The following is a 22,517-nucleotide window of genomic DNA, read 5'->3' on the forward strand; positions in this document are numbered from 1 at the left end:
TCTGGTACCAAAGAAAACCAGCATGCCTCAATGTCTATCACCTGGGATGGCTCTGGCCTCCAAAATTATGAAGTGCTTTGAGAGGTTAGTATTAGCTTATATCATGATACATGTGACAATAATAAATCAAATCAAATCAGGGTGGAGGGCTGTGATATGCTAGAAGAAATTGACATAGAAAGGATGTGGTAGAGGTTTAAGCAGCCTTAAAAATGGATAAATCTGCGGGCCAGGCTTTACTTTTGGTTGTTGAGGGAGGCAAGGGAGGAGCTATGGGGATTGTGGACACATAGAAGCTTTTACTCAGACTCCGAGTCATGCAGCACAGAAACCAAACCTTCGGTCCAACTGGTCTATGCTGACCAGACGTAGAACATAGAACATAGAACGGTACAGCACAGAACAGGTCCTTTAGCCCACGATGTTGTGCTGACCATTGATCCTCATGTATGCACCCTCAAATTTCTGTGACCATATGCATGTCCAGCAGTCTCTTAAATGTCCCCAATGACCTTGCTTCCACAACTGCTGCTGGCAACGCATTCCATGCTCTCACAACTCTGGGTAAAGAACCCGCCTCTGACATCCCCTCTATACTTTCCCCCAACCAACTTAAAACTATGACCCCTCGCGTTAGCCATTTCTGCCCTGGGAAATAATCTCTGGCTAAGAACTCTATCTATGCCTCTCATTATCTTGTATACCTCAATTAGGTCCCCTCTCCTCCTCCTTTTCTCCAATGAAAAAAGTCCGAGCTCAGTCAACCTCTCTTCATAAGATAAGCCCTCCAGTCCAGGCAGCATCCTGGTAAACCTCCTCTGAACCCTCTCCAAAGCATCCACATCTTTCCGATAATAGGGTGACCAGAACTGGACACAGTGTTCCAAGTGCGGCCTAACCAAAATTTTATAGAACTGCAACAAGATCTCATGACTCTTAAACTCAATCCCCCTGTTAATGAAAGCCAAAACACCATATGCTTTCTTAACAACCCTGTCCACTTGGGTGGCCATTTTAAGGGATCTATGTACTTGCACACCAAGATCCCTCTGTTCCTCCACACTGCCAAGAGTCCTATCCTTAATCCTGTACTCAGCTTTCAAATTCGACCTTCCAAAATGCATCACCTCGCATTTATCCAGGTTGAACTCCATCTGCCACCTTTCAGCCCATCTCTGCATCCTGTCAATGTACCGCTGCAGCCTCCAACAGCCCTCTATACTGTCAATGACACCTCCAACCTTTGTGTCGTCTGCAAACTTGCTGACCCATTCTTCAATCCCCTCATCCAAGTCATTAATAAAAATTACAAACAGTAGAGGCCCAAGGTCAGAGCCCTGCGGAACACCACTCACCACTAACTTCCAGGCAGAATATTTCCTTCTACTACCACTCGCTGTCTTCTATTGGCCAGCCAGTTCTGTATCCAGACAGCTAAGTTCCCCTGTAATCCATTCCTCCTGACCTTCTGAATGAGCCTACCATGGGGAACCTTATCAAATGCCTTGCTGAAATCCATATACAACACATCCACAGCTCGACCCTCATTAACTTTTCTAGTCACATCCTCAAAGAACTCGATAAGGTTTGTGAGGCATCACCTGCCCCTCTCAAAGCCGTGTTGACTGCATTTAATCAAGCCATGCTCTTCCAGTTGGTCATAAATCCTATCCCTCAGAATCCTTTCTAACACCTTGCAGACGACAGATGTGAGACTTACTGGTCTGTAATTGCCGGGGATTTCCCTATTTCCTTTCTTGAAGAGAGAAATTACATTTGCCTCTCTCCAGTCCTCAGGTACAACTCCAGTGGAGAGCGAGGATGCAAAGATCTTTGCAAGTGGCGAAGCAATTGCATTTCTCGTTTCCCAAAGCAGCCGAGGACAAATCTGGTCCAGGCCTGGCGACTTGTCAATCTTAATGTTTGACAAAATTTTCAGCACATCAGCTTCCCCTATCTCTATCCATTCCAGCATGCACACCTGCTCTTCAAAGGTTTCATTCACGACAAAGTTTGTTTCTTTCGTAAAGACAGAAGCAAAAAACTCATTTAGGGCTTCCCCTACCTCCCCAGACTCCACACACAAGTTCCCTATGCTATTCCCTGATCGGCCCTTCTCTTTCTTTGACCATTCTCTTATTCCTCACATAAGTGTAAAATGCCTTTGTGGACTCCCTAATGCGTTCTGCCAAGCCTTTCTCGTGCCCCCTCCTGGCTCTCCTCAGACCATTTTTGAGCTCCTTCCTCGCCTGCCTGTAATCTTTTAGAGCTGAGCTTGACCCTAGCTACCTCCACCTTATGTAAGCTACCTTCTTCCTTTTGATGAGAAGCTCCACTGCTCTCGTCATCCAAGGTTCCTTTATCTTACCCCTTCTTGCCTGTCTCAGAGGGACATATTTATTCATCACTCGCAACAACTGTTCCTTAAACAGTCTCCACATGTCTATAGTGCCTTTACCATGGAACAATTGCTCCCAGTCCATGCTTCCTAACTCATATCTAATCGTATCATAGTTTCCTCTTCCCTAATTAAACATCCTCCCATTTTGCCTAATTCTCTCCTTCTCCATAGCTATGTATATTGTGAGGCAGTTGTGGTCACTATCACCAAAATGCTCACCCACCACAAGATCTGATACCTGTCCCGGCTCGTTTCCGAGCACCAAGTCTAGAATGGCCTCTCCCCTCGTTGGCATGTCAACGTATTGAATTAGGAAACCCTCCTGAACACACCTTACAAAAACAGCTCCATTAAATCTTCTGCTCGAAGGAGGTTCCAATAAATATTGGGAAAGTTAAAGTCACCCATTACAACAACCCTACTACGTCCACACTTTTCCAAAATCTGCCGACCTATGCTTTCTTCAATCTCCCTGCTGCTATTGGGGGGCCTGTAGTAAACCCCTAACGAGGTGACTGCTCCCTTGCTGTTCCTAATTTCCATCCATACTGACTCGGTAGGCAGATCTTCCTCGACACTGGAAGCTTCTGTAGCTGTGATACCCTCTCTGATTAATAGTGCTACACCCCCTCCTCTTTTTCCCCCCACCCTATTCTTTTTAAATGCTCTAAACCCTGGAACATCCAGCAACCATTCCTGCCCCTGAGAAACCCATGTCTCTGTTATGGCCACAATATCATTGCACCGGGTACTGATCCATGCTGTAAGTTAATCACTTTTATTCCTGATACTCCTTGCATTAAAGCAAACACACTTTAACTGATCCCTTGGTTCCTTCCCAGGAAAATCCTTCCCACTAGCTGGTCTACCTCTTGCTATTGCCTCATCAGCATGAACTCTCATCTCCGGTATATAGCTCAGGTTCCCACTCCCCTACCATACTAGTTTAAACCCTCTCGAACTACTCGAGCAAACCTTCCACCCAGGACATTGGTCCCCTTCCAGTTCAGATGCAACCCGTCCTTCTTGTACAGGTCCCACCTTCCCCAGAAGGCATCCCAATTATCTACATATCTGAAACTATCTACACATCCAAATCGACGTTGTCTCATTTGCCAGAATTTGGCCCAAATAACACGTGACCTCTAATTCGTAATCCAACAGCTACTGAAAAATCCTTTCACTATTTAGTTTATTTAACCCTGTGAGATTTTAAACATCTCTGTTGAGCCTGTTCTCTGGTGTCAGCCAGAGTTCATTGCGTCGCAGTCTCACTTCAAGTCACAAGATTTGGTTGAAGTCCCACACTTGGACTCGAGCTCTAGTCTGCCTGCTCAGATGGAAGTAAAATATCCCAGGGCACTATGTCAAAGAGCAGGGTGTTATGTATCTGGCCATCTATTTCTTGTAAGCGTGTATATTCTTTAGGCCTTTCCATGGTTTTGAGCATGCGCCCTCTAGTCTAATGAGTTTTGTAGAATTTATTGCATCCCTGCAAATATTAGTTTTCATGTCCTCTCTGGTTGTAGGTGAGACACCAGAGGGCATCTAACCTCCTCCCCTTATTAAAAAAGGGAGGATGGATAGACCAGGAACTTACTGGCCTGTCAGTCTAAGGGGAAATTATTAGAAAGTATTCTAAAGAGACAGAATGTAACTACACTAATCAGGGATAGTTAGCATTGATTTCTAATGGAAAAACCACATATACGGATGTGATCAAATCTTTGGGGATGTAATCAGGAGTTTTGATGTGATCCATATAGACTTCAGCAAGACTATAAGATCCCTCATTGCAGAGTGGTCAAGGAAGTAAGAATGTGTGGATCCACGGAAAGTGACATGTTGGGTCAAAAATTGGCTGAGAGCAAGAAAGTAGTGGGTCATGATTGAGGGATATTTCAGTGACTTGAAGTCTATTTCCAGTGTGGCTCTGCCGGACCTGGAGCTTGTTAGGATGGCAAATAGTGAGGAGGATAGCCATAAACTGCAGGAGGATATCAACCGTCTGGTCAGGAGCAGAGCCATGGAAAATGAAATTTAATCTGGAAAAGTGTCAGGTAAAATTAAGCTTAAAATTAATTTCAGAAGGGGGAAGAAGGCACAGGATTACAGTATAATTGTTAGTACCTTCATTAGTACTGAAACTCAGATGGACCGTGGTGTGCATATCCACAGATGCTCGAAGGTAGCAGCGAAGGTAGATAATTGGTTAAAAAGCATGAGATATTTGCCTTTCGCTGAGGTATACCATTAGAAAGCAGGAATGTTATACTGAAACCAAATAAATGCTACTTAGGCCAGGGTTGTTTTCATTGGAACAGGAGGGGACCTGATAGGTTGTAAGGGACACAGGTGAGGTGAGAGGGAGACACTCTCAGTTAATCAAGGGGTCGATAATTCGGGAGCATTGATTTAAGTAAGAGGAAGTGTCGTCCCGTTCCCACCTCAGTTGAAGCAAAACGCTCAGAGACACAGTATAGTTTTACCTTTTTCATCTTTATTCCGGGCCATGGAGGGAGAGTGAAAGATTGCCCATGTGCACAGAGACATGAGTTTTCGATCTTCTCTCGAACAGCAGTTTCTTATTAAATTATATAGTTACTTACAGATCACTTACAGAGCATCCAGATAAGGCAACATACATATTGATTGGGTGACCATTACAATGAGCGAGTGTCAATAGTAAAGATTAAGCCATCTGCTGTTCTACAATGAATGTTCTTAACCTTGTTAACTGGCTTCACATAATGAATGCTTTTCCACCTTGTTAACCCACTATCCTTCCTCCAGCAAGTTCTTATCTAATCTGAGTCATGCTCAGCTGAATCTTTTGTTTCACCAAACTCAAAACCTAACTCTTTCCCTCCCTGCTCAACCCTATACACTTTCTCAGAAGGAGCTGCCTGGAAGGGTGGTTGAGTCCGAAGCTCAACATTTAATAATGTTTAGATATTTACTTGTATTGTCATTGTTTCCTTGGCTATGAAAACTCCTGGAAAAGTGTATTTAGGTCATTCAGGTATAATGCGCGTTTTGTTAACATGAATTGTGGACGCCATTTGGATAACACAAACTTTCTATTGAATGGCTATAGCAATTTTCTATAGCAATCTTGTACAAATTTTCTATAGTGGGGGATTGCAGAGGGTTGCAGTTGTCATATCAAAACAGAATGACCTGTGTATAGCAAGATCTTTGATTGTTCTTGGAATGGAGTCAAGCAGAGTTGGCATCACTTCATGATGGGGAAATCATGCTTGACAAATTTATCACAGTTCTTCAAAGAGGTATAAAACAGGATAAATAAAGGGAAAGTAATAGATGTAATATATTTGCACTTTTAAAATGAGATTGATCAAATACTGCATATGAGGCTGTTTAATAACGTAAAAACGTGTTAGGGATATAATATTTGTGTAAGTGGATGTTTGGCTAACTAATGGAAGACAGACTTTGATGTAAAGGGGGCATTTTCAGGATGGCAACCTGTAACAGGTGGAATACCACAGAGCAAAGCTGGGAACAATTATTTACATTGTATATTAATGATTTTGATGTTGGGAGTGAATGTGCCAGATTTGTGGATGACACAATAGGTGGGAACGAATGTTTTGAGAATGACACAGAAACTACAGAAGGATATTAACCAATTCAAATGAGTGGGCAAACACTTGGCAGGTATGTGGGAACATTTGGGGGCATGTACTAGGGCAGGAAGTTTAGAGGAGCTGAATAGTATTTAAATGAAGAAAGATTGCAGAGAACTGCAGCAAAGATGGACTTGGGGTCCTTGTGCATGAATTACAGAAAATCCAAGATCAGCAGTCAATGAGGAATGCAAATGTACTAATGACCTTTATTTCAAAAGGAATGGAGTATAAGAATAGATACGTCTTGCTAAAGCTATGCAAGGTACCAGATGACCATAGCTGAAATAATATGAACAATTTTGGTCCTTAGGTTTAAAGAAAGATATAAAGTATTGGAAGCAGTCAAGAGAAAGTTCACAAGGTTGATTCTATCAATGGAGGAATGTTGTTATTGAGGGGAGGTTGAGTAGAGTCATCGAGATGTACAGCATGGAAAACAGACCTTGAGTTCAAATCATCCATGCCGATCAGATATCTTAATCTAGTCTCGTCACATTTGTCAGCACTTGGACAATATCCCTCTAAACACTTCCTGTTCACATACCCATCCAGATGCCTTTTTCAAATGTTGTAGTTGTACCAGCCTCCACCAATTCATCTGGCAGCTCATTTGACACCCTGTGTGTGAAAACATTGCCCCTTAGGTCCCTTTTAAATCTTTCCCCTCTCATCCGAAACCTATGCCCTCTAGTTCTGGACTCCCCCACCCCAAGGAAAAGACTAACCCACCCAGACCCATTCCCCAACCCTATATTTACCACTGACTAATGCTCTTAACAAAATGGGCAATTTAGCGTGGCCACTTCACCCGACCACCACATTGTTGGATTGTGGGAGGAAACTGGAACATCCGGAGGAAACCCACACAGACACTGGGAAAATGTGCAAACTCCACACAGTCATCTGATGCAAGAATCGAACCTGGGTCCCTGGCGATGTGAGGCTGCAGTGCTAACCACTGAGCCACCATGCCGTCCTGGTTAGATAATGTGGACAGTAAGAGCCTTTTTCCTCGGATGATGATGGCTAACGTGAGGGGACATAGCTTTAAATTGAGACATAATAGATATAAGACAGATGTAGAAGTGACTTGTACAAGAAGGATGGATTGCACCTAACTTGGAAAGGGACTTATCTTCTGGAGGGAGGATTTAAGCTAGTAAGGTTGGGGGAGGTAGGGCGGGGGCGGGGTTCGCCGGGGAGGTGGTGGGACCCAGGGAGATAGTGAGGAAAGAGATCATGCAAGACTCGTACAGTTGAGACCCGAAACAAGTCAAACAGTAAGGGCAGGCAGGGACAAAGCAGAGAACAAAGTTGGACTAATAAATTAAACTGCATTTATTTCAATGCAAGGCGCCTAACAGGAAAAGCAGATGAACTCAGGGCATGGTGAGAAACATGGGACTGGGATGTCATAGCAATTACAGAAACATGGCTCCAGGATGGACAGGACTTGCAGCTTAAAGTTCCAGGATACAAATGCTACAGGAAGGACAGAAAGGGAGGCAAGAGGAGGGGGCGTGGTGTTTTTAATAAGAGATAGCATTACAGCTAAACTGAGGGAGGATATTCCTGGAAATACATCCAGGGAAGTTATTTGGGTGGAACTGAGAAATGATAAAGGGATGATCATCTTATTGGGATTGTATTTAGACCCCCCCATTAGTCAGAGGGACATTGAGAAACCAACATGTAAGGAGATCTCAGCTATCTGTAAGAATAATAGAGTAGTTATGGTAGGGGATTTTAACTTTTCAAACATAGATTGGGACTGCCATTGTGTTAAAGGTTTAGATGGTGAGGAATTTGTTAAGTGTGTACAAGACAATTTTCTGACTCAGTATGTGGGTGTACCTACTAGAGAAGGTGCAAAACTTGACCTACTCTTAGGAAATAAGGCAGGGCAGGTGACTGAGGTGTCAGTGGAGGAGCACTTTGGAGCCAATGACCATAATTCTATTCGTTTTAAAATAGTGATGGAAAAGGATAGACCAGATCTAAAAGTTGAAGTTCTAAATTGGCGAAAGGCCAATTTTGACGGTGGTAGGCAAGAACTTCCAAAAGCTGATTGGGGGCAGATGTTCGCAGGTAAAGAGATGGTTGGAAAATGGGAAGCCTTCAGGAATGAGATAACGAGAGTCCAGAGACAGTATATCCTATTAGGGTGAAAGGAAAGGATGGTACATATAGGGAATGCTGGATGACTAAAGAAATTGAGGGTTTGGATAAGAAAAAGAAAGGATGCATATGTCAGATATAGACAGGTTAGATCAAGTGAATCCATACATGAGTATAAAGGCAGCAGGAGTATACTTAAGAGGGAAATCAGGAGGTCAAAAAGGGGACGTGAGATAGCTTTGGCAAATAGAGTTAAGGAGAATCCAAAAGGTTTTTACAAATACGTTAAAGACAAAAGAGTAAATAGGGAGCGAATAGGGCTCATCAAAGATCAGCAAGACAACCTTTGAGTGGAGCTGCAGGAGATGGGAATACAAAACAAGTATTTGCATCAGTAATTACTGTGGAAAAGGACATAGAAGATATAGAATGCAGGGAAATAGATGGTCACATCTTGCAAAATGTCCAAATTATAGAGGAGGAAGTGCTGGATGTTTTGAAAAGCAAAGAAGTGGATAAATGCCCAGAACCTGATCAGGTGTACCTTAGGACTTTGTGGGAAGGTACGGGAGTGATTGCTGGGCCTCTTGCTGAGATATTTGTATCATCGATAGTCACACGTGAGGTGCCGGAAGACTGGAGGTTGGCCAACGTGGTGCCACTGTTTAAGAAAGGTGTTAAGGACAAGCCAGGGAACTATAGAGCAGTGAGCCTGACGTCGATGGTGGGCAAGTTGTTGTAGGGAATCCTGAGGGACAGGATGTACATGTATTTGGAAAGGCAAGGACTGATTAGGAGTAGTCAACATGGCTTTGTGCGTGGGAAATCATGTCTCACAAACTTGATTGAGTTTATTGAAGAAGTAACAAAAAGGATAGATGAGGGCAGAGCTTTGATGTGACCTATATGGACTTCAGTAAGGCGTTCGACAAGGTTCCCCATGGGAGACTGGTGAGCAAAGTTAGATCTCACTGAATACAGGGAGAACTAGCCATTTGGATACAGAACTGGCTCAAAGGTAGAAGACAGAGGGTGGTGGTGGAGTGTTGTTTTTCAGACTGGAGGCCTGTGAACAGTGGAGTGCCACAAGAATCTCTGCTGGGTCCACTACTTTTCATCATTTATATAAAATGATTTGGATCTGAGTATAAGAGGTACAGTTAGTCAGTTTGCAGATGATACCAAAATTGGAGGTGTAGTGGACAGCAAAGAAGGCTATCTCAGATTACAACGGCATCTTGATCAGGTGGGTCAATAGGCTGAGGAGTGGCAAATGTAGTTTAATTTAGATAAATGTGAGATGCCGCATTTTTGGAAAGCAAATCTTAGCAGGACTTATGCACTTAATGGTCAGGTCCGAGGGAGCGTTGCTGAACAAAGAGACCTTGGAGTGCAGGTTCATAAGCTCTTTGAAAGTGGAGTTGCAGGTAGATGGGATAGTGAAGAAGGTGTTTGGTATGCTTTCCTTTATTGGTCAGAATATTGAGTACAGGAGTCGGGAGGTCATATTGTGGCTTTACAGGACATTGGTTGGAATATTACATGCAATTCTGGTCTCCTTCCTATCTGACAGATGTTATGAAACTTGAAAGGGTTCAGAAAAGATTTACAAGGATGTTGCCAGGGTTGGAGGATTTGAGCTATAGGGAGAGGTTGAATAGGCTAGGCCTGTGTTCCCTGGAGTGTCGGAGGCTGAGGGGTGACCTTACTCGAGGTTTATAAAATCATGAGGGACATGGATAGGATAACTAGACAAAGTCTTTTCCCTGGGGTCGGGGAGTCCAGAACTGGAGGACATAGACTTAGGGTGAGAGGGGAAAGATATAAAAGAGATCTAAGGGGCAACTTGCTCACACAGAGGGTGGTACATGTGTGGAATGAGCTTCCAGAGGAAGTGATGGAGGCTAATACAATTGCAACATTTAAAAGGCATCAGGATGGGTATATGAATAGGAAGAGTTTGGAGGGATATGGGTCAGGTGATGGCAGGTGGGACTAGACTAGGTTGGGATATAGGTCAGCATAGACAAGTTGGACCGAAGGGTCTGTTCCTGTGCTGTACATCTCTATGTCAGGTGTAGTTTCTGCCTGCAACAGTAGTAGACTCACGAATCTTAAAGAGCATTTAAATGGTCATTGGATAGACATATGGACGAAAATGGAGTAGTGGATTTTGGATGGGCTTCAGGTTAGTTTCACAGGTTGGCGCAACGTTGAGGGCCTAAGGTTCTGTATTGCGCTGTAATGTTCTGTGTTCTAGTATTCCAAATGTGGCCTAACCAAATGTGACCTCCCCCACCCCCAAACTAGATACTCTGACCAATAAAGGAAAGCATACCAAAAGCCTTTTTCACTATCCTATCTACCTGCAACTCCACTTTCAAGTAACTATGAACCTGCACTCCAAAGTTTCTTTGTTCAGCAACACTCCCCAAGACCTTACCACTAAGTGTGTAAGTCTTGCCTGGTTTGCCTCTCCCTGCACTGATCCTTGTGGCACATAACTGATCATAGACCACCAGTCTAACCCTTCACCACCACCCTCTGTTATTGAGCCCATTCTGCATCCAAATCGCTAGTTCTCATAGTATTCCATGTGATCTAACCTTGATAACCAGTGTACTCTGAGAAACCTTGTCGAATGCCTTATTGAAGATCATATAGAATCAAGTCCACTGCTCTTCATTACTTGAAAAATCTCATTCAGGTTAGTGAGACATGATTTCCCAGGGAAATTAGATTAGATTAGATTAGATTAGATTAGATTAGAGTGTGGAAACAGGCCCTTCGACCCAACAAGTCCACACTGACCCGCCGAAGCGCAACCCACCCATACCCCTACATTTACCCCTTACCTAACACTACGGGCAATTTAGTATGGCCAATTCACCTTACCTGCACATCTTTGGACTGTGGGAGGAAACCTGAGCACCCGGAGGAAACCCACGCAGACACGGGGAGAACTGAACGTTGAAAGTTCACGGGATGTTCATCAAGCAGGTTGTTTTGTAATGGATATTGTGGAGTTCTTGAATATTGTTAGAGGTACAATTGTTTTGACATTTGGAGAGTCTTCCTCCTGTCTTCAGCTTTGAAGGGTATTGATAGGCACTTGGGAGTCAGGAAATCAGTTACATACTGCAGAATTCCTGGCCTCTGATTTGTTCTTGTAGCATATTTATAAGGCACTTGAGCAATGAAGGAAAAATTATTTATTTCAAACCATAATACTTCGATTTTGTTTCAAAATTAATACCTGTGGTGAAACTAATATTTCAAAGGTAATTTCAAGTGAAGATAATAAATAGATGTTGGGCTAAACATTTTTGTGGCGTATCACATGAAATTACACATTACACATGAAATGACAGTGTATCATATCAGCAGCTGCTCTCAAATGGCCTTGTTTGATTATATTCAGTTCATTACTGATTTCAGAATATTATTCACAGCTTTGAGTTGATTTGGTTCACTATTAAGTGTGGTTTACATCAGTACAGGAAGATTGAATAGAATTGCTACATGTGTGCTTCTACTTAGGAAATCCACAGCGACTACTCGCCTTTGACTTAAATTTAGTGCACTATTTGAATAGTGACAGGCTGACAGATTGCTACAATTAGTGTCATGTTTACTATGGTGCACCTGGAGATATGCATACTGAACAAATGTCTAATACAGTCCAAAATTTTGTACAGTGCATAATAATAGGATTGCAATTAGATTTTATAGCAGAGGTTCTTGCTATTTTCTGAAATCACATTCAATGTATTATGCAATTTACAATCATATTCTTTGAAAAGAACCTTGTTTGGGAAAATATAAAACACGAATAGTACTTTCTCAAATATGAAAGTGTTATTAGTATTCTACAACTTCAAAAGAGGGAATTGTATTTTATTTTAAAATAAGACACTGGCTTAAGGCTATGATACTGTGATTTCAAAACCTTGAAGTTTGACCGACACTTGAGACTGAGTTTTGGTGATTAAATTGTATTGATAGCCAAGCTTGATGCTTAGTAGACTACATATAAATATCTGCTTTTTACTGTAATAGGTTCAACATGACATAGGACACAGATCTGCAATTGATTTTTTGACCTCTACCCCTTTACCTAACTTTCTCACTTTCTTACCCAACCAGTGCTCAGTCCAGTTGTAGTATCTCAATTGTTACTTGAGTGAAGATCCTTTTATTCAACATTGACCCAGGCAAATGGGAGACATTTCATCACTCTCCTGACATGTGCCTTATGGATGGTGTACAGGCTTTGAGGAGACAGGTGATGAGTTACTGAGCATAGAGTTGGCAGTCTTGACTGCTATGTAATCCAACCCCTGATCCCCTTAGTAATCACTAACCTTGCCATTTCTGTTTTAAATACACTTAAAGACTTGTCCTCCAAGGCTTCTGTGACAGTGAGTTCTGCTGATTCACCACCCTCTCGCTGAATATATTCCTCCTCCCCTCAGTTCTAACTTTTACTCTGAGGCTGTGCCCTCAGATCCACATTCACTCTATCCAGGCCTCTCAGTATTCCAAACGTTTCAGTTAGATTCCCCCACTCATCTTTCAAAACTCCATACAGACTCAGATTCCACAACTGCTCCTCATATAACAAATTTCATTCTTGAGATCATTCTTATAAACCTTTCCTCGACCCCCTCTGAACACAGCACATCTTTCCTTTGATATGGAATTCAAAACTGCTACAATATTCCAAATGGGTCTGACCAACGCCTTATACAGCATCAGCAGTACATGTCTACTCTTGTGTTCTCGCCCTCTTAATATGCATGCTACCATTGCATTTGCCTTCCTAAGTGCCAACTGAACCTGCATGTCAATCTTCAGAGAATCCTGAACTAGGACACCCACGTCCCTTTGTGCTTCAGATATTCGAAGACTTTTCCTGTTAGAAAATAGTTTGCGTCTCCAATCTTCCTACCAAAGTGCAAAACCTCACACTTTCCCACATTGTATTCCATCTGCCACTTCTTTGCCACTCTTCTGGCCCGTCCAAGTCATTCTGAAGCCTCTTCACTTCCTCAAAACTATCTGTCCCTCCACCAATCTTTGTGTCATCTGCAAACTCAGCAACAGTGCCCTCAGTTCTTTCTCCAGATTGTTAATGTACAACGTGAAAATCTGTGATCCCAACACTGACCTCTGTGGGACTCCACCAATCACCCGTTGCTATCTTGAAAAAGGACCCCTTTTCCACACACACTGGCTTCTGCCAGTCAGCTAATCCTTTATTCATGTCAGTTCCTTACGTGTAATACCATGGACTCTTATCATTTTTAGCGGCCTCCGTGCGTCACCTTGTCAGAGGCCTTCTGAATATCCAAATAGGTTACATCCACTGGCTGTCCTTTGTCTGATTTGCTCATTACCTCCTCAAAAAATTCTAACAGATTTGTCAGGTGTGACCTCCCCTTGATGAAGCTGTGCTGATTCAGCCATATTTTCCCACAGACTTCCAAGTACTTCGCATTCTCATCTTTAATCTTGCCAATGACTGAGGTCAAGCTAACAGGCTATAATGTTCTGTCTTCTGCCTGTTTCCCTTGTTAAACAGCATTATTACATTAGCTATATCCCAGACCTCTGGGACACCTCCTGACTCTAGTGATTCCTGAAAGATCACCACCAATACCTGTACAATCTCCCCGGCTATCTTTTTCAGAACTCTGGGGTGTAGTCCATCTGTTCCTGGTGATTTAATCCATCTTCAGATCTTGCAGCTTCTCTCGCACCTTCTCATAGTCATAGTCATACCTAGAGAGGCTGTAGAGAAGATTATCGAGGATGTTGCTTGGGTTGGAGAGTTTCACTCATGAAAAGTGATTGGACAGACTGTGTTGTTTGCCTGAGAGCAGAGGAGACTGAGAGGGGACATGATTGAGGTATGTAAAACTGTGAGGGGCATAGATAGGAAAGACAGAATTAAAGCTTTCTCTTTCTTGGAGGGGTAAATGACAAGGGGGCAGAGATTAAGGGCAGAAGGTGTTGGGAGATTGAGAAAAATCTTTTTCACCCAGAGAGTGGTGGGAATCTGGAACTCACTTCCTAAGAGCATGTTGGAGTCAGAAACCGTGATAACATTTAAATGGTATTGAGATGTGCACTTCTGATGCCAAGGCACACAAGGCCAAATGCTGAAAATGAGCTTAAAATAGTAGGTAGTTGTTCTTTAGCAAGTACAGATTTGATGGCCGATGCACATCGAGATTTCTGTAAAAGCTCTGTGACTTTAAACAGCATTTGTGAATTCCTGCAGTGCGTCTTGTCAATAGTATGCACTGCTATTACTGTGCATTAATGGTGGAGGGAATATAAAGTTCGTCAACAAGTATTATGACTGGAGACAGACAGCTGAACCAGATCAGCCTTTCGACCTCTGTATTTGCAACACAGTAAAATTAAAACTTGCAAAGACCCTCAAAATTGATCCCAATGGTTCCTAACCAGACATTGTGAATCACCAGTCCCGGACTCTGTGCATTATCAATTCTAGACTCTGGGTTTTTAGCTTAAACAGAAGGCTTAGCAACTTATTCACAATTTTAGCAGAAAAAATTAAAGTAATTAATTAATGTCTATGATTTAAACCCATTGTTTTCAGCCCCATTCACGCAGGGACAGACAGGCAAGCAAACACAGTAAAGGAACTAACAAAACTGGCTAAATTGAATCATAGAGTCCCTCCAATGGGGAAGCGGTCATGCTGCCCATCAAATCCACACTGACCCTTTGAAGATGTGTAGGTTAGTTGGATTGACCAAACTAAATTACCCCATAGTGTCTCGGGATATGCAGGCTGAATTGATTAGCCTTGGTAAATGCAGGGCTACTCTTTGCCTAATTAATTTCAATTTCCACGAACTGCAATATCTTCATACAAAGATGTTGATTTCTGTTCTGGTTCAATCCTGCAGACTTGTGCAGGTCCTGCCTTTCCCAGAAACAAACCCTGTGATCAAGGAATCTAAAGCCCTCCCTCTTGATGCAACTCTTTCGCCACACATTCATCTGCTCTATTTGCCTATTCCAATATTTGATTATGTGTGGTACTAAGAATAACCCAGAGATTACAACCTTTGAAGTCTTGATTTTTAATCTGCTACATAGCTCCTTCAATTGTTGCAGGAACTCATCCCTCTTTCAACCTATTCATTGGTCTCTGACTGTTCACTTTCCCTCTGCAGAATGATGTGGGGGAGCTGGTGTTGGACTGGGGTGGACAAAGTTAAAAATCTCACAACACCAGGTTATAGTCCAACAGGTTTATTTGGAAGCACTAGCTTTCGGAATGCTGCTCCTTCATCAGGTCGTTGTGGAGCAGGACCATAAGATCCAGGATTTGTAGCAAAAGATTAGTGTCATGCAATTGAGATGATATCCTAGAACGTCTTTTACGTCACATTCTTGAGATAACTTAAGGTTTTATATAAAAAAAATGACATCTCAGCTCAGACACTGCATTAAAGGTGTGAGGTTAGAGTCTGTCTGCATCCCAATCTTGAGTTAGACTGGTTCTGTTTCCAAAATGGAATTTACAAAATAGGCTGATACTCCATTACACTCTCACACATGCAAATGCATATGCTCATTCTCTCTCTCTCTCTCTCTCTTTCTCTCTCTCTCTCTTTCTCTCTCTCTCTCTTTCTCTCTCTCTCTCTGTCTGTCTGTCTGTCTCTCTCTCTCTCTCTCTCACACACATGCATGCGCGCACACATATAAGTCTATGGGGTGAATTTGTATTTGCAGAATTATATTTGCAGATAAATGGTTTTGGAATATTGCGTGCAATTCTGGTCTCCTTCCTATTGGAAAGATGTTGTGAAACTTGAAAGGGTTCAGAAAAGATTTAAAAGGATGTTGCCAGGGTTGGTGGATTTGAGCTCCAGGAGAGGTTGAATAGGCAGGGGCTGTTTTCTCTGGAGTGTCGGAGGCTGAGGGTGACCTCATAGAGGTTTATAAAATCATGAAGGGCATAGATAGGATAAACGGACAAAGTCTTTTCCTTGGAGTGGGTGAGTCCAGAACTAGAGGGCATAGATTTAGGGTGAGAGGGGAAAGAGATAAAAGAAACCTAAGGGGCAACCTTTTCATGCAGAAAGTGGTATGTGTATGGAAAGAGCTGCCAGCAGAAGTGGTGTGGCTGGTACAATTGCAACATTTAAAAGGCATCTGCATGCGTACATGAAAAGGAAGTGTTTGGACGGATATGGGCCAGTTGCTGGTAGGTGTGACTAGATTGGGTTGGGATATCCGGTCAGCATGGATGAGTTGGACTGAAGGTTCTGTTTCCATGCTGTACATCTCTGTGACTCTAAATGCACAATCTGCAGGCAGTCAATCCGTGTAATATTTCGTAAACCTGTTGGACTGTAACCTGGTGTTGTGTAATTTTTAACCCTCTGCAGAATGCCATGCAGCTGACATACTTGACCCAGCCCTAGGGAGGCAACACACCTGGTTAGAGTCACATCTGTACCCATAAACCGACAGCCACGCTCAGACAACAACTCACCAGGACAAATGACACCATACCCATCATTTGCAACACTAACGTAATTTATAGGATTCCATGCATAGACTGCATGAAACACTATATAGGGCAAATAGGCAGACAATTAGCAATCTGCATCCACAAACACAAACTAGCTGCTGAACGCCACAACCAGCTGTCCCTACACACAGATGACAAGGACCACAAATTCGATTGAGCCAACACAACTATCATAGGTCAAGCTAAACAAAGGACAGTCAGAGAATTTCTAGAAGCATGGCACTCAGCCACAGATTCCATCAACAAGCACATTGACCTAGACCCAATATACCGGCCACTACATCGAACAACTGGAAGCAGTAGAAAAGGAACCAAATAAATTCCAGAAGACACAGGAGGCTGCACTTTAAAAAAAATTCACAAAAAAATTCACAGGAGGCTACAAAGCACTAGAGATGTCACCTGGACAGGGGATGGAACGTCTGTAAATCAAATTCCCAGCTCGTTGAGCATTCCTACAACCACAACACGACAACCAGCACCCAAGCTAAAAATCTTTACACAAGCCTTGAACAATCTTGTTGAGATCAAAGGCATTGAATAACCAAGCCTGCAAAGATGGAACATCAATATTAATTTCTAAGAAAATATTAATATTATTTAAGTTCCGATTATCTATTGAATGGTAAGGAGTCATTTCTAATTTAAATACAGATTTAAAATTTGTAATAAAAATACTTGGTTACATCTGTGTCCTGGCAAAGTGTACCCTGTTTTACTAGAAGGCCAAATCTCATCTTGATCCAAGAAATGATCTCGCTGTGAAGTTAATTTTCCCTTCTCAGCAGATTGCTGTCACCTTCTGGAATGGGCAGTTGGGCTGTTCACCATTTGACTGAAAGGACTGTAACAAAGGTTAAGTTAGTCTTTACCTTTTTTCATTCATTACATTTAAAATCTATTATTTCACTTATGAAGTCACTTTGACTGCAATGTTGCAAGAGAAGCTTCATAACTGTAACAACAGAATTTTTTTTTCTTTTACACAAAGTTGCCAGATAAAGTTTTGATTAGATTAGTTTCCCTAGTGTGGAAGCAGGCCCTTCGGCCCAACAAGTCCACACCGACCCTCCGAAGAGTAACCCACCCAGACCCATTTCCCTCTGACTAATGCACCTAACACTATGGGCAATTTAGTATGGCCAATTCACTTGACTTGCTCATCTTTGGACTGTGGGAGGAAACCGGAGCACCCGGAGGAAACCCACGCAGACACTGGGAGAATATGCAAACTCCACACAGCCAGTCGCCTGAGGCTGGAATTGAGCCTGGGACTCTAGTGCTGTGAGGCAGCAATGCTATCCACTGAGGCACCGTGCCGCCCCTAATATTCCAGTCGATGGATGTATGAATTCCCAAGATATTTTTTTCAATTTAACCTCTGACAACTGATCCAAAAAATTAATTTCTTGAGCTTGAGTTTTGGGGGCTGTATTTGTTAAAACTTTCACAATTTCTATCCTTGTGGACTTCACACAAGTAACACATTCTGGGCATAATACCCAGACACTGATTCATTTCGAAATTTCCATTCTTTTCCTTTTTTTGTCTGCATAAGATTGGGCACCTTTTCTTTGTTATTGTGAGTTTTCATGCTTTTGTTTGTGAAAGAATAAAAGTTGTTTTCTCTCCATTTATTACATGTATAGTTTGAGAGTTAGGGATAAGTTACTGCTTCCTCTAGAAAGTAGAGTCCAGGTCAATTTCTGGTAGCTCAAACCTTTCTTTTACATTAGCATTCAACAATGCTTTATTGCAGCCTCAAATCTGTGCTTCATGTGCTTTCATGTGCAGAGCTTTCATGATGTGGCCTGTGCTCAGTGTCAAAATACAAGGTACTCAACAACCCTGAGAAAAGGTGGAGTGCTTGGGAAGAAAATGGCAAAAGGTGAATTACTTTGTTATTCAAAGGGAATGACGACAAAACTATATTGGAAATCCAGTCAGCCATTGGACGGCTGATAAATAAGAGGACTTGAAGCTTGAATTCTTAGATTACAGTTTATAAATTTCATCATTTTAGCTGGAACACAGGAAGAACGGAAGATATTTAGTGCTGGCTGACTCCTTTTTTCATGTCAAAGTATGTAACAGGAAAAGTTTGAGATTGCACATACCATGGCTTCCATTAAAGACATATCGGGCAGATTTTGAAATCAGCACATACATTTATATTTTCTTGAGAGTTAGAGATGGGCCTCATTCCTGATGAAGGGCTTTTGCCCTAAACGTCGATTTTCCTGCTCCTCGGATGCTGCCTGACCTGCTGTGCTTTTCTAGCACCACTCTATATCTTGACTCTGATCTCCAGCATCTGCAGTCCTCCCTTTCGCCTGAGTTAGAGATGGATGTCCAGTTTACTGGAAAATCAAGTTCACAAAATTATCTATCAGTTAATTGCGTTTGTCACTGACAAAAATTTCAGACTTCACAATAATGATATGCATTAACTGTTAATTTCATAATATAATGGAATTATATTATGAATTATGAAGTGCAGAAGGAGTCCATTTGGCCCATCTGAAGAAGTTCACTTCATGCCACTCCCTTATCTTCTTCATGCATCCCTACAACCTTTTCAGATTATCATCTGATTTCCTTTGAAAGCATCAAATGGCACTCCACTCTGCACCCCACAGTCAACCAGTAACATTCAACAGTCTGACTACAATGTGTGTCGCCATTGCTACCTTTAGGAGAAAATGAGGACTGCAGATCAGAGTCAAAGTGTGGCGCTGAAAAGCACAGCAAGTCAGGCAGCATCCGAGGAGTAGGAGAGTCGACGTTTCGAATATAAGCCCTTCATCGGGAATGCTTGATGAAGGGTTTATGTCCAAAAGGGAGACTCTTCTGCACCTTGGATGCTGCCTGACCTGCTGCGCTTTTCCAGCGCCACACTTTAGATGCCATTGCTATTTTTGTCAATTACATTATATCTGTGATCTCTGGATCTCAATCTTTTTATCAATGGGAATTTTCTGTCCATCTGCTCTGTCTAGACCCTACATGATTTTGTACAGAGTTATAGAGTCATAGAGATAAATAACATGGCAACAGGTCCTTCGACTGAACTCGTCCATGCCGACCAGGTTTCCTAAGCAGAGCTTGTCCCATTTGCCTGCATTTGGCCTATATCCCTCTCAGCCTTTCCTATCCATGTACTTGTCCAAATGTTGTAGTTGTACCCACACTTCTGTTGATTCTGTTCTCAACTTCATCGCCAAGCACAACAGCCTTACTTCCTTTAATTGATCTATCTAATTGAAATTCTGTGAAACCATTGTCATGAATCTTTACAGCCTTCTCTGAAATGCATTTTGGAAAGGCAAATCATGGTAGGATTAATACACTGAATGCTAAGGTCCTGGGGTGTGTTGCTGAACAAAGACCTTGGAATGCAGGTTCATAGTTCCTGGAAAGTGCAGCTACAGGTGGTTAGGATAATGAAGAAGGCATTTAGTATGCTAACCTTTATTGATCAGTGCATTGAGTATAGGAGTTGGGAGGTTATGTTGCAGCTATACAGGACATTGGTTAGGCTACTTTTGGAATATGGTGTGCAATTCTGTTCTCGCTGTAATAGGAAGGATGTTGTGAAACGTGAAAGGGTTCAAAAAGGATTTACAAGGATATTGCCAAGGTTGGAGGGTTTGAGTTATAGGGTGAGCCTGAAAAGGCTGGGGCTATTTTCCCTGGAGCATTGGAGGCTGAGGGGTGACCTCATTGAGGTTCATAAAATCATGAGTGGCACGGAATAGGGTAAATTGACAAGGTATTTTCTCTGGAGTGAGATGTTATGGACCAGGCCACACCCCTTCAAAACATTTCAAGGAAATGGCCCAGACCCTCACTTTGCTAGTTGTTTTAAGCAGGTGTAATGCGGATGCTTAAGGAATGATGCAGCTGGCCAACCCACTTAATTTTATGCAAAATGGAATTTATTTACAAGAACACAGAATTAAACACAAACAAAAGAGAACAGAATACAGAATAAGGGTCAAAAAGTGTGGAGCTGGAAAAGCACAGCCGGTCAGGCAGCATTCAAAGAGGAGAGTCTTGTTTTAAGCATAAGCTCTTTGTCAGAAATTAATGCATAAGAGCAAGGATTCCCACATTGGGCAAGTTGTCCATAAATCATCTTCTAGTTCACAAACCAACCATTCATCACTACTTTTTGTTCCCTGTCAATTGAGCAATTTTTAAAAATCCAAATTGCTCTTATCCCTTCTATTCCGTGCGCCTTCATGTTTTGAAACCATTGTGTACCGCATTCATTGCATTTTGTCATTAATCCTTTCTATTACCTCAAACAAAAAAACCCAAGCACAATTTTTAAGGGCAAACCATCTTTAACTTTTCCTCAGTTAAACCCACATTTTCTCAAGTGACTATAAATTTTGATTGCAATTATTGTCCCTACAATCTTCCACACCTGTGTTTGAAATAATTGGTTTGTTGTTTCCAGGCTTATCTTGAAATAAAACCCAATGAACTGCGAATGCTGGAATTCAGAAATAAAAACAGAAGTTGTTGGAAACGCTCAGCAAGTCCGCAGCATTTGTGGAGAGAAATCAGACTTAATGTTTCGGATCCAGTTACCCTTCCTCAGAACTTATCTCGAAACACTTTTATTGAAAAGGGTGTAACATTTGTCATTTCTTAAACTCAAGAATGGTGCTCAAGAACTAAGCAAGACAGGAAAAAATGATGACCAGTGCTTTCTCCACAGTTTCCACTTCCTTCAGTACCCTTGGATACATCTTAACTGGCCCTGGCTTTAATTAATTTTAATTCTAGAAACCTATATCCATCTCTTTCACAACACCCTGCTGAGTCTCATCTTTGTTAAATAGGACAGCTGGAGCATTTTCATGAACAACCTCAGCCCTTTCCTCCAAGCTTGAATTCTTTTTTTGGTTCCAAATCAGCTCCATTCCTCATATGGGCGGCACGGTGGCACAGTGGTTAGCACTGTTGCCTCACAGCGCCAGAGACCCGGGTTCAATTCCCGACTCAGGCGAATGACTGTGTAGAGTTTGCACATTCTCCCCGTATCTGCGTGGATTTCCTCCGGGTGCTCCGGTTTCCTCCCACAGTCCAAAGATGTGCAGGTCAGGTGAATTGGCCATGCTAAATCGCCCGTAGTGTTAGGTAAAGGGGTAAATGTAGGGGAATGGGTGGGTTGCGCTTCGGCGGGTCGGTGTGGACTTGTTGGGCCGAAGGGCCTGTTTCCACACTGCAAGTAATCTAATCTAATCTAATCTAAAGTAATTTAATCTAATTTAATCACCCTTCTATTATTCATATGCTTGTAAAATACCTTTGCATTTCCTTTTATGTTAGGCCGTGTGGGGAGGAGAGAGATGGTCTGGCTATGAAGGAAGAAAGAGGAGTGAAAGAGAGAGGATGTGGCTGTAATGGGGAAGAAGGGAGAGAGGGTATGGCTGTAAAGGAGGGAGGGTGTGGAAAAAGTGCACCCACCCCTCTCCCTGTTTATTTTCCTTTCTTTTCCTTTCCTAAACATCTTATGTCCAAGAATATTCACCCAGTCATAGAGATATACAGCATGGAAACAGACTCTTTGGTCCAACTCATCCATGCCAACCAGATATCCTAACTACATCTGGTCCCATTTTCCAGCATTTGGCCCATGTCCCTCTATACCCATGTCCCTCTATACCCTTCCTCTTCATATACCTATCCTTTTAAATGTTGTAATTGTACCAGTTTCGACCACTTGCTCTGGCAGGTCATTCCATATATG

At 42.3% G+C, this 22,517-nt stretch overlaps 1 protein-coding gene across 6 annotated transcripts in view; it reads left to right on the top strand.

Moving 5' to 3' along the window:
• The window catches only part of enah (ENAH actin regulator), a 430,686-nt gene that overhangs the window by 129,548 nt on the left and 278,621 nt on the right, over positions 1–22,517 (top strand). The window lies entirely within an intron of this gene.

The sequence above is a fragment of the Chiloscyllium plagiosum genome, unplaced genomic scaffold (genome assembly GCF_037043375.1).
Source record: "Chiloscyllium plagiosum isolate Xiang-an unplaced genomic scaffold, Cpla_swu_hap1 HiC_scaffold_3, whole genome shotgun sequence".
Taxonomy (NCBI): domain Eukaryota; kingdom Metazoa; phylum Chordata; class Chondrichthyes; order Orectolobiformes; family Hemiscylliidae; genus Chiloscyllium; species Chiloscyllium plagiosum.